The 16820-nt window shown below is 45.7% G+C and overlaps 1 pseudogene; it reads left to right on the top strand.

Annotated features, from left to right (window-relative positions):
* Positions 1-15358, top strand: part of LOC120837957 — a 29595-nt pseudogene extending 14237 nt beyond the window's left edge.
* Positions 15359-16820: the final 1462 nt, after the last annotated feature.

The following is a 16820-nucleotide window of genomic DNA, read 5'->3' as shown; positions in this document are numbered from 1 at the left end:
AGTGAAGAGGAAAAAAGGAAGACGAAGTATTAAAGGCAGCAAGTTGATAGTCAGCGGTGTGTATGTCTTTCGTCTCGCGGTTTTTCTAATTTGTAATTGTTCAGCTCACCATATTCAAGTATGTACTAACTAGCTCAAGTAAAACCTGTAGTACAAGGCTCGACTGCAGCGCTGCAAATTCTCGTGACCGCCACTGAGCCCACGTCGCGGGCGGAGCTGTGAAACTGAGCTTGCTCCAGTAACGCTGCTCCGAATTAAGGTAAAACATAGCAAATATTCAGATCTTAGGGTTTCACAAGCCAAACCAACAAAAGTCACTTAACACGCCCCAGTAAAAAAAAATTGCGTGTTTATTCTGATTAACCGGATATCTTTTGACGAACAACCGAAATCTCAGATTGGCCTTCGTCAGATTGCGGGAACCTCGGCCAATATATAAACCCGACAAATATGAATTCATGGGCCAGCGCGTTGGCTCAGGAACACTGAGACGATTTAATGTTTTGTGTTTTATTTTAATATCATTGCGACTTAAGAGCTACCGAGGTGGCTTTTGAAACAAAATGTAGTCAAACCATACCTGCAAGCATAGCTTGATTGCGAAAATGACTTCTGCAAGTGACAAAAAACATTAAAATGTTTTCGCATACAAGGCGGAATCTGAAATGGCAGAATGCATTTCATGGCGTCCATTTCACTTGGATCGCGTCGGGCATGTGTCCCGACGCACTGTAGAACGCGCGCAAAAGTAGCTGTGATGCAACCACAGCCTCGCGCTTGTCATTCTGACATCTCTGGCCCGCTCACTGCGGGCATCCAAGCATCTGACACCCATACATCTGGCGCTTTTTCTGTCTTTCACGTGGCGTTCCAAGCTGCACACGACGGAAAATGCACATTAAGCTGTTCTTGCACACGTGTCGCCATCTGTACTTTATATTAAGAAACTTCAATTTGCCGTAACTGAATGGGAAAAGTTTGAGGTCTTATAAAATTCTAAACGTGTAATATATCAATGTGAATGTTCTGGAAAATGTAATATCGAAGGATGCTTCAAAATTTAATGTTTCGTTATTTTGATTAGTACGTGATTCTGTTTTTATAGCTACATAATATAGTACCATCTTAAACTTTATTTTTTATTTCAAAATATACATCAGCTGTACAGTGTGTTCCTTACTTTTTTAAATTTATTACATCAAACCGAACGCTCACGTAAAATATCGTAGACGGTGGGGCGTTTTAACTTGACAAATATTTTTTTCTGTATTAGATATTGGTCTATTAAAAGCTGAATAATGAACTAACAACTAAAAATAATCGTAATATCGAGACATTAAAATATTGTTGAAAAACAGCTCTTTAATTTGACATTAATTTTATAATTGTAAGATACATAGAAAGAAAGCTATAAGCCGTCGAAAAAACACCAAAAAGTTATGCATGGTGGGGTTGCAGCTCAAGCTGAGACTGCAGCCTATGCCACGAGAACGACAGCTCGAGGTCTCCGGCGGGCCGGGATCTTTATCCCTAAAAAGGAGGGGGTTAGGGACGCGTTATCGGGGAAGGGGAAGGGAAACCATAGTCTGTGAAGGAAAAAGGGGAAGAGATTGGAGAGGAGAGGGGAGAGAGGGGGAAGAGACAGAAGGATCCCAACGAACTGGTGAAGGAGGTACTATATTTATTCGTTAATCTATTCTTTATTCATGAAACTCTTGCATCGCCTGTTAAGGCATTATTGCAAAAGACAAGCAATATTTAAAAATACAAATTTTTTCTTCATTTGCAGCGCAGATTTTCCTGGCAGTCCTGACAAGAACGATTTCTGCACAGCTCAGTCCTGGTCCTGTACTCATGTATTTTATGTTCATAATCTTTTCGGTAAGATAAGTAATTAGGGCTTAAAATTGTCAAGTAGCATATTGATATTGAAATCTCCTCTAATGACTTTATTAAAATTATGTAATGCCCTTAACGGGCCTCTAAAATGATATAAATGAATAAATAAATGAATGAATTAGCAATTGGGAATACCAAGGGCCCCTAAAAAAAAGAAAGAATCTTCTTTAGAAGCTAAGCAGGAAATGTGGTAGAGCTTATAGAGTAGTTCATTCTATTATGTGACTACGCGTACGCTTAAGTTTGACAGCGACGAAGATAATAGCTGTAACAACCTATAGTACAATTCGCCTCTTGACCGATTCATTATTTAAGAAAGTAGTGAAAAGACGGTGAGAGTCCAGGCGAGCTGGTGGTAGCTAATCATGTCGTATTACACCTGAGACTGCGGTGGAAGAAATCGGAAGAACTTTCAGTAGAAGGAACAGACACAGAGAACGCCTCAAGACGTTCTTGAGACGTTCTCTGTGTCTGTTCCTTCTACTGAAAGTTCTTCCGATTTCTTCCACCGCAGTCTCAGGTGTAATACGACATGGTTAAGAAAGTAGTCGGCAGGTAATGCGTTAATCGATTAATTGCACGAAGCTATTTGCAGTATCGACTCGTCAGCTCTTTGTGTATCAAGTCTGAAACAACAGTGAGCGAGAACAGTGTCTTCTAGCGTTCTCGGAGAACGAGAGCCCAAGACGTTCCAGCGGTCCCTCTTGGGGCTCATCATTGATATTTCGCCGAGAGACATGCATCGGCGACTCGGCTTTGCATATTTCACGGCGTCGGCGAAGAGGGCACGTCGGGTCCCAAGAGGGCACTGACAGCCGCGCACCTGGGCAGGTTCACTTAGGAGAGGAGCTGCCGCAGCAATCGGAGCAGGTCGATCGTCGCTACTCGCTCGAGTACGTCTTTTCCTGGCGCTTCTCTTTTGTCCCGTGTCCGGTTGCGGTGCACTGTGGGGCGTGTTCTTCGCGTCTTCGATATACATGGCTCACACCGATGTCGCATCAGGGAACATTGGGCTGCCACTGAGAGTGTACCATCTGCGGCGCACACGACGCAGAGCGCAGTCTCGCAAGAACAGCGAGTGTTGACCGCCAGCGTGGTTGGACGACATCTCCGCTTCATATCACACGAAGGAATTCATCGGGTGCATTTCGAGTGGTTTTGGTGCGCTTTTTCCTCGGTATGTTCTTTGGCATACTAGCGCCCGCAAGAATCTACGGTTTAAAGCCGCGAGCTATACCTCTCTTACTCTTGCCCTCTCTCTTTCGTTGGGGAGCCACCGACGTAATTTTAAGAATAGCAATGACTTCGAACGTTCAAATGCATATATGTCCCTCTCCCGTACCTCTGCTTCTAAACCTCTCTGCAGTGATTTGCGATTCAGAGGGAACACCCATGATTGGTCCTCCCTAAATCACCTCAGCCAACGAGAAGCCCAAACGTTATCATACTCTAATGGACATGAAGTCGCGAGTCGCATGTCAATTGATTAGCTTCCCTCGCCTTTCTCATTGGTACGAGTGATTATTGAAAGATTAGTCAAAGATGCGCATTCGGCTGCGGTACCGCGCAGAGATTCTGAGAGTGTGCCAATGCTCTCCTAGTTAAGCCTCATTGTTATCACGCGCTCGTTTAGGCTCGCATGATCTGAGGTGTCGAACGTTTCGTCATTGGACAATGCCTTCGTAAATATTGGTTTATGGCTCTCGGAAGGGCTGCTATATAACTGACGTTATTCCAAGGCGTCAGTAAAAAACATGACATCGTCACACTTTAAAAAAAAGTATTACTGAGCATGCGCACTTGATGGTCTTCTATGGTCTGTGAACGATGCTTAGCCTAGTCAGGCCACTCATCCGTCCTACAAAAGGCGCTGCAGACATCGGAACAGAATTAGAATGCATGGAAGATACCTGCGGAGTGATTTTGTATGTGCAAAGTACAACATGAAAGGATCTGCAGGCTGTATTAGCAGCGTGGCGGCGGCTTTACGGGGTACAGAACAATGTTATGCTCCTTTTACGGCGTTCAAACGACCTTAGTAGGGCGTTGTTCACGCGTCTCGTACTGGCACAACTTGGGACAATTTCACTGGAGAGGAAACTCTCCTTGCCGCAGTGGCTCCCAGTGGCAGCTTTCTGCCCGAATGCGTCGTGGGTGCGTAGCCCCCTGATTGGAGGCAGCGTCGTAGAAGAACGCGCGAACAAAATCAGCCTGTTTTGCATGCACGGGAGGCTACCATAGCGGCCGCAGTTTGGTTCTTCCCGGCGATGTTTAGCGCCAACCCAGCCGTCGACTGTCGTTGCGTGTGAATTCGGGCATGCTGGCGATGCTGTAGGGGAAGGGAGGGCATGTGACCACCGCCACGGTTAGAGGTAGGGTATATTTGGTTCAGTTTGTTTTATAAGTGAGGTTACTTATTAGCAACCAGAAACGAACAAAAATATAACGGGAGAAAAAAAGACGTCGGCGTAGCCGCGCTATATTTACAGGAAGCATTGACGTCACGTGACCTCAAAAGCAATTTGATTCCCCGCTAAATTCAGCGTGAAAACTGACGCCACCTAACCTCAACGCCAATTTAGTTTCCCCGCTAAATTTAGCGGGAAAAAGGATGTCACATGACTTGGTGTCACATCACCTATGAATCAATTTAGTTTCTCCGCTTGATTTTGCTGGAAAACTGACGTCACGTGCGGAGGAGGAGAAGCGGAAGGTACGGAGGAGGAGAGGAGGAAGAGGCGAGGAGGAGGAAGGGAGAGGAGGAGAAGGGGAAAAGAAGAAGGAGTAGGGGAGAGAAGGAGAAGGAGGAAAGGAAGGAGGGACGAGCAGCTGAAGAGGAGGAGAAGGTACGAAGGAGGAGCATACTCTCCCATCCGCAACCTCTCCTCCTCCTCCTAAAGAGCTGCGCTCCAATTTCGCATTACAGAGATGTTTCTCCCAACCAGGGCATTTCCTTTTACGAAGAATTGTGTAAGTTTTTGCCTGAGTGGGTAGCGGAGTTCAGATCATATGGGCTGCAATGATTGAACGTCATCTTTGAACGCCTTGTTCGCAGTCCATGTTCCAAGTTTTACTCTCATTTATTGTTTAAAAGTACAGTAAATAGTTTTAGAATGGGAGGCCCGATATTATGAGTCCCTCGAGCGGCTTGAGGAACTCAAATGGTTAGGTTTTTAAAACTTTCGAACATTCAGGATTGGACTCGCATTTGCTTGTACGTACGGTACGCTAAACGCCCATGAACGTGCACTCCCACCGACCAAAACCATTAACCTTAAAAAAAAACTTAAAAAATAATAAGGGGCTAGGTTTTTTTGTAATATTTTTTAATTAGTGCGTTTTTTCCCCTTGCTAAGCGCAATATTGGTGGAGGTAGCCCTGCCCTAGGCCTCGCCCCGTGCTTACCTAGCTAAGCACTTTTTGTCGGCTCTCATTAGTTGGAGAGATGACTGACGTGTGGAATGTTCGTTGTAAAACTGTTTCCTTGTGCTTTAGTATTATTTTATCAACAATATTTTAAGATTTGATAATAAAATATCCCAGATACAGTCATTGTTCTTTTCAGAAATGTTCCGAGACTGCCGTTCGGCTTCGGTTTCAAACGATAAGAAACATGGCTGCCGGCGTTTGCGGCGTACTCAACGAGCATAGCTCGTAGATCTCGTTTATTTTTACGAGTGCGAGTCGCCCTGCGTTCACCGGATGTGTTTAGGGGAAGATCTCAACCGACCTAGTTTGTAGCAAACAACTGTCACAAGTATGCGCCTTCGGAAGCACTGAGCGGGTGCTCGTTTTTGTTGCGGGACTGGCCTAAGCCTAAGCCTAGGCTTAGGCTTAGGCTTAGGCTTAGGCTTTGGCTTGTAGAGGAAGTGGCCTAAGCCTAGCGTCCCATGTCAACTCTGTTGCTTGATCTGTCTTGATTTGTTCAATTTAGCGTGTTGATGCTGAATAAAAATGTTTGTTACCGTAAAAGCGGCCCCGCTGCTTTGTGAATTGTGAAAGCGTCGCGATTGCAACCAGGGTGTCATTACCAAGAAGATACCTACAAAGGTAAGAATTTCTGAGTCATTTGTCTGAAGACAATCGGGTGTTCGGCTCGCATCAAATTTGTATAGGTATCTTCATGTCATTTGGCTTCGAAAGGCATGAAACTCTCAAGTTTTGCAGTGCGCCTGGCCTGCTAAAGCGAATATTTCCCCATCACGTTTTCATTGTGTATCATGACGCTCACGCACCTTTCTCGCGGTAGCCATGCGAACAAATAACAAGAAGAGTCAAGCTGGAAGGACTCCAATTTAATTTTTTTTTATAGTTCTCTCGGTCAACTTTTACCGCACATCGACAGACGCTGACAGACGCTTGTTTCGGAAAGTGACTCGTGCATGATGGAACGCGAGAACGCCGTTTTCTTGGTCGCGTCTTGCGAGCGTTTCAGACGGGGTAGGAATAGCAGACGGACGAGGGCGAAAATGGACGCCGACTTACGGGCATTGCAGACGACGACAGATGATGGTGGAATAGCAGACGTTGCCAGAGGCTGCCGTGCGTCTGCTCGCACGATTAGCAGGTGGTGTGAGACGCCGGTCTATTGTGCTTGGAGCGCGCCTCCGACTGGTGTGTTTAGCGTCTTATCCTGCCTATACACCAAAAGTGATTCAGAAGTGACAACAAATAACGTCACAGAAGCCGAAGTGTAACTCCGTTAGATACTGCGATCCTTGCTCTTGGGCGTAGAAACTCTGGCAAAAAGCACGAGCGAACGCGAGTGTCACTGTCGTCGCGGCGTCCTAACTTTTGACTGCCGAAGCTTCCGTGAACTGCCACACTGAAGAGCGACCTGCAGCGAAACAGACGTCTGGCACATCCACCACCGCTGCTGGAACACCGCCAGGATCGCGACCGGCGACAGCTTGACACTTTTATCATAGAGTTATTATAATGTACGCTAGAGGTTCAACTGGCGCTAGTGTGCTGCTGCAAATTGAAGCAGACAGCAACCAGTCCGAAATTGACTTCCGGTAATGCATTTCTATGGGAAAAAGCGAGTGCATTTTCTCTCTGCGCTCGATTATAAGAGCAAATATCACGAATAATTCGTACGTACTAGGCACATTGGAACATTTCTCAGTCACGCAGACAAAATAATTGGTCACTTACGGCGTTTTTATTTTAAATTCGTGGCCTGAAAAACGGTGCTAAAACCGCTTCGTACGTGTATTTATGTGCACTGTCGGACACTGTTAGCGCGAACACGGCATCGGCGCTTTCTAGCATCGGGGATATACGTGCCAAACGAACGAAGGACATCTGGAAAACCAAGAGACGGCAAGAACTTCGCAGTAACACTGGATAAGTAACTCCTTGTGCATGCAGACGATCAAAATAAATTGAAAGCCACGTAATATAGTCCGATTTCCATTAAATAAGTACTGCTTTATTCTTTCTACTCGTGTGGGAAGATGCTTGTTCTGGGTTCAAAGCGTCACCCGCACGCTCCAAATCTTTCCAAATAGGGAGAAGCCAGAGAACAGGTGCCCGATAAAAGCTGCCCGACATAGGAAATAATAAAGAGACACACCTTTCGTGGCCAACGTACTTTATTTTTTTATGTTCAAATATTTTTTTAACCGATCGTAAAGATGCGCACGACGGAGTCATTTTCATATAAAGACAGGACGGGCATATTAGCAATATATAAGCGCCACCGGAATGCTAGCGAAGCTCGAACACACTCTGCATTCCTTTCGATCGTTATCTTGCTTAGAATCGTCGCTCGTTTTTGCATACCTGCCGTGGAACAGAGGTTTGAGCCTGAACTATAGCGAAGTTTAACATCGCTCAGCGGTAAAGAAAAATGCTGTAACTAAAGCAATTACACTTTCACAATACCAATAAAGGTACATACTATTCGTTACGACAGAATAACAAAAGTTATTCATGTTGTTTTCCGGCGAAGAGACAAAATGCACGTGCGTTTTCCCATAGGAATGCACAGGAGCACCGTAAAAGTAGACTGGTTGCTGTCTGCTTCAATTTGCCTCCCGGAAGTCGCATAGACACTAGCGCCAGTTGAACCTCTAGCGTTATTATAATAACTCTATGACTTTTATGACGGCACCAGGCGGGCATCGAGGGACCACGATTGTGGACGCGGTAAAGCCGGATGGCGTTTTAAGGCACCATAGCCAGACCAAACGCACCGGATGTCGCAAAAAGGAGCCTATACACTCTTAGAAAAAAGGGTCACTATAGTCCTCCTAAAAGCAGGAACGCTCTTGTGACCGATGTTCCTTAGATAAAGAGACACTTTCGTCATGAGGGCAGGGCAGCAAAGTTCCTCCGTCGCCTGCATCTCATTATGACGGCCCCGAATCAAACTAACCGAGCTCAATAAGCCTTAACGAGGAAGCTATGTTTATAGGCCTGTTTCTTTCGGCCAGGCGGCGCTGTAATCCACGAGACGCGACCGCAAAAAAGGCGCCTCGGCCGCAAAACGCGACCATGTAATGCTGTTGTGAACCTGCGTCCTAGCGTCCCCCATCGTGCATGATCCACGTGCGTACACAAACGACTGGTCAACATCTTTCAGCGTCCCGTCACGGGCGCTAACAGAGCCTTTGAGAGGACGCAATGCGATGCACAACGGAACGTGACCTAAAAATATCAGATTTTCCAAGCCAGGGGCGCTGCTCAAAACGCGAGAGCTGCGCTTCTATTGTAAGGGGCGAGGAGAGCAGCGAATAAAGGCGTAACACGAGCTTTCCACGAAATATACTTATTTACGAAGCTGCCCGACAGTTTACATCATCTCATCTTGTTGTTAGGCCCGCTTCAGACGGGGCAATTTCACCCAGAAACTTCACGTCGCAACAGCAGCAACACGGGCCACACGCGTTCACACGCAGCATCCGAATTGCTACGACTTGCCATCATCATCATTCATTTGATTTTTCTTGCACTATTTAAACGCACAGCTACGCGTTAAAAACATGTTTTCATATTTTTGAATGGCGGTGAGAATACTAACTCATCTTTTTGAAAAGGTTTATATCCAAATGTCTAGAAAAGTTGCCCCGTCTAAAACGGGCCTTACACCACTGATACGCGAAACATCGGCGATAATTCCAGCCTCCTGTTGACAACGCACAACACTGCCATCGCGATGTGGCTGCTATGTTGGTGACACTCGAGAAATACACGACCCCGTTGATTGCCGGTTGGCACTCGGCATCAGAAAAAAAAAAAAAAAAAACGAAGTCGGCACAGAAGGCACCCAGGCACCCGGCAACTAAACCTGCCAGTCTTGGACGCAGTTTGCGTTTGGTAAAATTATAAGGGTAAAAACGTCAATGCTATATACAGAAATGTTCTACATGTTTGGACTGGAAACAGAATTACAGGCGGCCTTTGCTGCCGCTGAAGCTCGATCAATTCAACAACATTTATTAAAAAATGCGCACGACGTGCTCGGAAAACGAAACCGAAAGGAGATTAGGCGGGAGGGCGGAAACGTTCTCCTGTCTGCCTGGAGAAGGAGAAAAACGTCTCGTTCCTCCCTTCTTCTCGTGTCCGCTTGCAGGCGCATCAGTACAGGGGCGAAAGACGCCCCGTTGGTACCTTTTTCCTCGTTTTTTCCTTAGAGTGTAGGCTTTTTCGCGAGTTTGGCCGGGCAGCCAAGCCAATCCAGTTGTAATAGGCGGGGCGAATCAACTGTGGGGTGAACTTGGAGCGGGCCGTGACCTCCACCTAAATTGCGTCGAACGGCGAGGATATTGCTGAAATATATTTTTTTTCCTGGAAACACAAATAACTACCTAATACTCGTCGCATCTATGCTTTGCAATTCTTGTTTATTTTGAATTTAATGTATTTTCAACAGACGGTAAGCGGGGACTATGTCAGAGTTTGGGGCTGTAACTCAAATTATTCATTTGACGTCGTGAGAAACACATGAAATAGTAAACGGAAAGACTCGTTTAGATTTTGTCTATATAATTGTTTCGGGAAGCCTAATACTTTACCCCAAGGGCGCACTGTACCCCGTATCGGTGATAGCGGCCTACTCTCTCCTTAGTTTACTGTATCCTTAAGTCGTGGTGACACGCTAACAGGTCACACAAAAGTCAGCCTCGTGTCATGACGGTCCTGTCAGATTTTGCAAAGCAAAACCGTCTGTAGACATGCTCAAAGCATACATAATACAAACACAATTTAAACATGTTTTCCGTAGATGTTAACATGTCTGCAGCGTGTATGATGTTTGAAAAGTGTGATCGCCGCTTTACAGAATTCAAAAACGTTTCACTAAAACACCCTGTTCTAGCGGCAGCCCTTCATGGTCACGCGAGCCGTGCCTTGGCTCAGCGGGGGCCTTTATGGGCACCCTTGTCCATTGTGCAGAAAACACGGAACCTCGCAGAATGTCGCACAGAGCCAAAACGGGTCCTTCGTCACGGCCATTAGAGAACACCTACGCCCATCGCGTGCGAATGAACGCTCCCCGCTGCCCTTTAATTGTTCGGGAGCGAGCAAAAGGTGTTCTGCGGAGCGACAAAGGAGCTGTCGGGTGATGGCACTCCGCGGGGTGTGGGAACTACCCCCCGACACCAGCTGAGCTCGCACTTGGAGCAAGGTCACCTTCTACACTTTTCTTTTCACCTTAACCCTGACCTTTCATTTGCCACTAGGGCATCTGGAGGTCGTCTCGTCTTTGCTTGCGTGAGCGAGCAACCGCAATGTGCGAAAGCATACCTTCGTTCGCAAGGATCACGGGCGTGGACTTGCACGGACGCATGGGGCCCCAGCCTGGACGCCAATGTCCAATTGGAAACTTCTCGAGCGAACAAGTGTCATTCGGGTCCCCGCCGCTGCAAAAGCTGTGCGCTGACGTCCAGGTTCCCTGAGAAACGGCTCTTTGATGACCTGTGCTACCAGATCCTCGTGCTCCAAATCTGCGACCGGGCACTCTATGGCTCCGTCGTCGAACTGTCAGTAAAGAGGAGGCTATTATAGTGCGACACACAACACCGCGCACGAAACGCCAGTAACCGGTGTTTTATCAGTTTGGTTTATAAGAAGGACGAGCGGTATCACTAGTGGTGGCTGCTTCGAATCATTTTCGTTGTTTCTTGTCGCGGATGTCTTAATTTTCGTCTGACTTTTCGGTGAAGATGCTCATTTTTCGAACTCTAGATGCAACGTCCGCTTGACCTTCTGCGGGTTCCCAGCGCCTAAACACGGGGCGGCCTTTTTGCCAGATGTATGGAGGCATAATTTAGTAGCGCGAATGGAAAACGCGAGAGGACGAAACGTTGGGCAACTGAACGCGCAGCGAACTTGCCTCACAAAGAAAGGAAACGATCTCAACAACCGCGCCTTTCAGGCAAACGCATCCCCAGCAAAGAGTAGCCAACCTGGACCCCAGACTAACTTCACTATCTTCGTGTTCTGTCGTTCCTTCTATTTTCAATGGAGTTATTTGTATACCCTCGTTAACTCCGAAACAAACATTGAGTAAAGGTGACCACCGTGGTGCCGTGCACGAATGAAGAAAAGGAAAGGAGAAGCTCCATTGCTTTTGGGAGCGAGGAAACATGGCAAGGAACAAACCGTTAGATGGGGAGTGCGACGCGAACTTCATGGGACATACTGCAGCCTGCGCTGGACCAGACTTATGGCTGAGACTCCGGTCCTCGTGGGCTGTCGTGGAGCTTTAAAAGGCTGCCCTCCAACAGAGGCACTCGTCAAAGTGCCGAGCCCCAGGCAGCACAAAACGTCGTGGAAACGTCGAGAAAAAGTCCCGGACGTCCGTGACGTCCCGCATGACTTCGATCACGTTTTTCGATGATGAGGTGACGTCCTTATATAACCTTCTATTAGAGTCCAATCAGTGACGTTGTGACGACGTTGTATTTCAACTCAAACGTCGTCAACGTTCTCACGACGTCGATGCACGACGTTCTCACCACGTCCAACGCTCACGTTTCTTTGACGTTGAACTGAAGTTCATAAATGACGTCCCATTATCGTCCTGTCCGTGACGTGCTGGCGACGTCGCGTTTCAACTTTAACGTCGTCATCGTCGCCACGACGTCAAGACAAGACGTTTTAGCAACGTCGATAAGTCCGACTTCTTTAGCTCAAGGACTCGATTTTCAGAGAACGATATTCTATCGGAAATTTCTCAATGTCCGCGTTTGAAGATACCTCTACTCGTACACTTGTCTGTATTGATAGCATAGGTGCGTTCCAGCGTGTTCACGGAAATAAGAGAGGGAACAAATTGTTCTTAGCTCGGCGTAGTTAGGCTACGTTATACCGAAACTTCAGATTTAAGAATAGGTAGCACTATATCCAATAGAGGCAACAGCAGAATAATCAACATATTATCACCCTCTAGACGGTTCTCACAGGTACTTGTTCTACGGGCAGCAGCTTGCTGTAGCGCATGCGCTTAAAAGGCGCCAAAGAAATACCTATCTACCTACCTACCTATCCGGGAAGAAAAAAGAACCACTTCGTCTCTTTCTGCTGACCGATGGAGAAACATATACGAGTGATATAAGTTTTCGCAGTTTCTTGGTTTGAAAGGAACCAGAACAAACAAGCGAAATGATATCAACACAAAGAGCAAAGACATAACATAAATTAATAGGCGGGCTGGTGGACCTAAGCGTAGTGAAAGCCCTGCCAACTCGCCCGTTCTGTCGCGACAACCAGTTTGCGAAGTTATAAACACGCTTCTTTTTAGTTTCTGTACCGTAGCGTAAATTCAGGACGTGAAATTACACATAATAAACAAATGCACAAACATCATGGACCAAACAAGCTGGTGAGGATTAGACAGAAGTTACTTAACACAAACCCGAGACTGAAGATAAGAAAAAGACGACACACACACACACACACACACACACACACACACACACACACACACACACACACACACACGCACGCACGCGCGCACACTCTCTAACTTTTCTCTCTGTATGCGTGTCGCGTCTTTACGTCATATTTTGCTTACTTGCAGTCTCGGATTTGTGTCATGTCTGAACAATTGCCTTTGCTCAAAGCAGTTGTGTAAGCACTGTGCCTGTGCAAACATTATTTTAGGAGTCAGTAAGAGTAAACGTTTTTCTACAACAGGTAAAATCTGGGCAGCTTGATAAACATCATCCCGCTTTTTATTTTTGAAGAGCGGAGCATATTAGCATGCTGGCACTGAGGGCAGTGCCACCCCTTTTGTTGTGGCGTCGTAAACTAAATCCGGTGTATACTCTACGCTGTCTACAGCACGGATTTCTTCTTGCAACTTCTAATGTGATAGAATGCACTCTCGCGAGAGCTTGACATTTTATTCTGGCTCCGCCTCGTTTCTAATTTACATCTACTTTTCGCTCTGGTTTTATTTCTTTCATCGACAGATATTAACAGAGGAAGTTCTGCAGGAAAAAGAGGGGGTGCCCGGATGTTCGGTCCTCTTAAGAGACCGGAAGCTTTTGGAAGCCATCCGTTCGTGAGAAAGAAGTCGGTTGTTTTTCTCCCTCATCTCTTGTGTCACGCAGCGTCGTCAAATGTTTGTCGTGGACATGACAACGAAGATCGGAGAGTCCTTCCCGCCTATCATCGCAGGCATTAAGCATTTTCCGCTCCTCCCTTTCTCACTCTGGCAAAGGCGTTATTGGAAGCGTCTCCAATTGAAAGGAGGGAACTCGCTTTTAAGAGGTCTCGATCGTTATGATGGATTTTGTGATGCGAAGGATAACGAGCATGAGTATTTATAAAAGTTTGTCGAGGACTACCGAAATGCACATCAAACATTGGAACGCTTGTTGAGGCTAGGGCGATTTCGCCCGGTATCCTCAGAACCCAAGAAACTATTCGAGTTCACCTACGACACCAAGCGCGCAGCCAAGCACATCATCTGGCGAATATTACGGAGTTTAAACCCTCTGCTCGCTTTTCGCAGGTAATCTCGCAACTCTAAGGGTATATTCCAAAGAACTTTGAATTAGCTAAAACTCCGCAGCAAGCACCCTGGACGTGCAGTTCTATCGACATTAAATTGACCATCCCCGGTGCTACTCAAAAAGCAGAAACTCCAACACCTGTTATAATGCAGCTAACACTTGAGTACATACATCATGCCTATCTCTCATCGCAACACACATATACGGATGGGTCAACTAACTATATATCATCATCCATTGGAGTCTATATTCCGTCAACTAGCACGACAATCAAAACCAAGCTGAGCCATATTACATCCTCGACAGCAGCTGAACTTGCGGCTATCCGGGCAGCTGCTGCCTACATCAGCACTCAAAACCCCCAAAACTGGACAATATTCGTAGACTCTAAGTCCGCTATCAGTGCACTCATGCATAAAAAAAAAGAATAACGTGAATTCTCAACTGATTTATGACATTTCCATGATGTGAGGTGTCAGGGACATGAAATTGTCTTACAGTGGGTACTGCGGCATAGTGGCATACCCGGCAACATCTGTGCTGACAAAGCTGCTAGTGACGCTTACGAAGCCGATGATACCTATGCAATTCCTCTGTCAAGGACAGATACAAATGATATGGTCCGAAAAATTGGGACAGAAATATCATCCAGACTATGGACTGCTCCATACTACTATTATGCCTACTTGAAAAATATTGACCCGGAGTTAAAGTTCCGAACGCCGGGAAATATAAAACGACTAAGAGAAATTGTGCTGCGTCGAATACACTTGAATGTGGCATTTACTAGAAAATATCTTCATATGATCGGTCCAGTAGATTCACCGCGTTGTACAGCATGCTCAACAACACACGACATTAAACATGTACTCTGCCGCTGTTCGCTGTATAGTTCCCAAAGGAAAACACTAAAACAATCCTTGAACATACATGATCATGACATTGAGCTCAGCCATATATTAGGGCCCTGGACTTCAGTCGCAAAAGTATCCAAAGCAACCAACGCTTTATTCCGGTTTTTAAAGGACACCCATCTGGACCAAGAGCTGTGAACTGACATCACTCTTTTTAATTTACGTGCCGCTATTTATTTTTCACCAATATTTCAGTGCGTATATATGTGTTCGTGTATGTGCGTGTGATGTGTGTGGGGGAAGGGGGATGCGTGTATATGTGGTGATCTCACTCTTTTTTTACTTCTCTCTTATCTCTGCTGTCTCTCTACTCTCTTCCTTTTCACGCAAAGTAGCAAACCAGCACTCACAAGCAGCTTGACCTCTTTGCTTTCATATAAATAAACATACCTTCTCTCTCCCTCGCCCTAAATCTGACACCCAACTCACGAAAAAAAAAAAAGGAAGGGGCTTTAAATGGCAACTATACTTTGTACCGAAGACTTGGTGAAAGAAAAAAGAAAAGATGTATTCAAGTTTGACAGCTTCCACAATGCTGACTTTCAGTACACAGCCCTCTTCACGCAATTCCAATAGTCTGTGTTGACATAACGACTTCACTCGCGGCTCTATCCCTGATTTCCCAGAAAGAATGAAATGATGACAATATGCTACTCAGTGAGCAAGCACACGTGTGCACGAAACCGGCGAAAAAACAAAAACAATTTGCTAAAAAAAAACTCCACAGTAAAAAATCCGGCATTTACTTTCTAAAAAAACAAAATTGTAGTTTCTTAGCACGTAGGTTTTCTAGTGTAGCTTCGTTAAAGGCGTAGATGCGATCTCCAAATGATAGACACCAACGTGTGCTTTGTTAAAATAAGGATGTGAAAATATTTTTCCGAATTTAAGCGGTTTTCCAGCGGGTTTTCGCATATGGCTTCCAGTTCTGAATCACAGGTGCAACGGACGCCTGGAAGATCCCACGGAAGTCGTACTTAGGGAACACACTTGAACACTATATTTAGAAAGACCGAATCACATGCGTGTGCTTTCTTTGATACGCTAGACGCGCACATTCTGTTAACAAAGACATACTTGTGTCCTACGCGCAGTTTTAAAAAAGCGTCAAAACATCTTCGCCTTTTTTCAATTGCGCTGCGATTTTAGGTTGCTTCTTCGAGAATGTGCACCAGCCTGAAAACGCATAAGTGAATAACGTTATAGAAAATAAATCCCACGTAAATCATATCTCGAAAGCATAGTTGAACACAATATTCAGAAAATACAAACCACGTGCGAGAGTTCTCTGTTCACGCTAGACACGAACATGTTGTTAACGAAGCTGTATTCCCGACCTACGCGCAGTTTAAAAAAATACCTTAAAAACATTTTCGCCTATCTTAAATTGTATTGAGATTTTAAGTTGCTTTTTCGAGCATGTGCACTAGCCTGAATACGCATGAATTTGATACAAAAAAAAAAGAAAAAAAAAAACTCCCACTAAATGTATTCTTAAGGAACATAATTGAACACTATATTCAGAAAAACGGAACCACTCGCGGGTGTTTGCTTTGTACGCTAGACGCGAACATGCTGTTAATGCAGCCGCATTTGTAAGTTACTCGCAGTTCCAAAAATAGCGCCAGAAAATTTTCGCCTTTTTCCCATTGTTGCGCGATTTTCAGTTGCTTTTTCGAGCATGTGCACCAGCTGAAGACGCATAAGTCAGGACCATAATAAGAAATTACCCGGAAATTATATCTCGGGAAGATAGTTGAGCACTATACTGCCGCATGTATGATCGAGAAGACACGCCTCTCCTTTCATCTAGGAGATTCGCGCACGCTCTTACTCCGAGCGTAAGCAATAAGGAGGCGAGGATAACCGTGTCTGGTCACTCTGCCCCTAGCTTTTTCCCGAACATTCTATACTCTGTCCCATCCTGCGATGGACTAAAGACCACAGCCACGGGCCGCCAGGTCCAATCCCATTAAACGCTATACTATGCCACGCTTGACATTGATTAGGGGTGAACGAATAATGCTCCGAATCCAAA

This window comes from Ixodes scapularis, unplaced genomic scaffold, assembly GCF_016920785.2.
Source record: "Ixodes scapularis isolate PalLabHiFi unplaced genomic scaffold, ASM1692078v2 PGA_scaffold10__122_contigs__length_95168666, whole genome shotgun sequence".
Taxonomy (NCBI): domain Eukaryota; kingdom Metazoa; phylum Arthropoda; class Arachnida; order Ixodida; family Ixodidae; genus Ixodes; species Ixodes scapularis.
Note: the sequence above shows the minus strand (reverse complement) of the source record. Positions and strands in the feature narration are given on the sequence as shown.